Source organism: Anneissia japonica, unplaced genomic scaffold (genome assembly GCF_011630105.1).
Source record: "Anneissia japonica isolate Jap-2015-1 unplaced genomic scaffold, ASM1163010v1 scaffold2471_len1564793_cov202, whole genome shotgun sequence".
In the NCBI taxonomy this organism is placed as follows: Eukaryota; Metazoa; Echinodermata; class Crinoidea; order Comatulida; family Comatulidae; genus Anneissia; species Anneissia japonica.
Window position 1 is genome coordinate 1,499,688 of NW_022709610.1, and position 1,123 is coordinate 1,500,810.

Genomic DNA, 1,123 nt, shown 5'->3' on the forward strand with positions numbered 1-1,123 from the left:
TGTATAAGAGACAGTAAATATGTTTTTCCACGTCATTTAATTGTACTTAATCATTACTTACTATTCTTTGCAGACACTGACGATAGACGCCCGGATTTATTCTTCGACATAACTGTCCTAGTCGTCAACATTTGCCTACTCGTTATTGTCAGTATAGCCACAGTTGTCGGCATAAAGCTAGCAAGGAAGCTTAATCGTTTCAGTCCAAGGGATGATGCTGCTAGGGAAAGCAATGAGCATGTGCAGACTATAAGCACACAATCTGACAATTGTAAAGACAAGCGGTGGTGATTTGACCTCAGATTTCAGATTTATTTGTTGGAATTGCTTTAAAATGAACGAAACACATCAGTTTGATGGTGCATCCTTATAAAAAAAACATACAAAAAAGAATGAAACAATCAATACAAATATTTACTAAATGAAAGAAGTAAAATCCTAAACACTAAGCAAGTAAAATCTAAAATGTACATCAGTCAAAACAATTTCATTTAGGAGACAATTATAATTTGGGATGAGCATTCATTGAATTGTTCTTAAAGTTTACAGCTGTATAATTTACATATTCATGAGTTTTGGTTGGAGCACGATTCTTCATGGCCCTCTAAATCTGAAGAGTTTGATCTAGCTTTGAATTTAATATTCACTCCGGGGAAATTGTTATAAATATATAGTGTTCGAGTTTAGGTTCGCATTATTTTTTCATAGTTTTTTCCAGGTGATATTGTCTAATCAGGGGACAAAACAATTGAGTACGTGATACAAAATTAAATAAATACTATTCGATATCCGGTGGCGTTTGTTGTCCAGTTGGATAAGACTCTGTATAGTACAGCAACAGGAAATTCAGGTTGGAATCCCAGTTGGGGTGTTTTGTTGTACACTCATAAACTGCCCTTCCTTACCATTTTAATACATAGACCTATAATACAGGCCTGTATAACTTTATCTTTTAACATAAAATAATTGGGAATTAAATGCAATTATAATCTAAACCGCCTTGCGGTAATGCTGAAAATATATATAAATACATTTTTACACATTAAAAAAGAGGAATCTAAGAGTATGAAAAAATAGGTGCCCCAACTAGGATTCGAACTCAGGACCTTCTGCTGCAGACGCC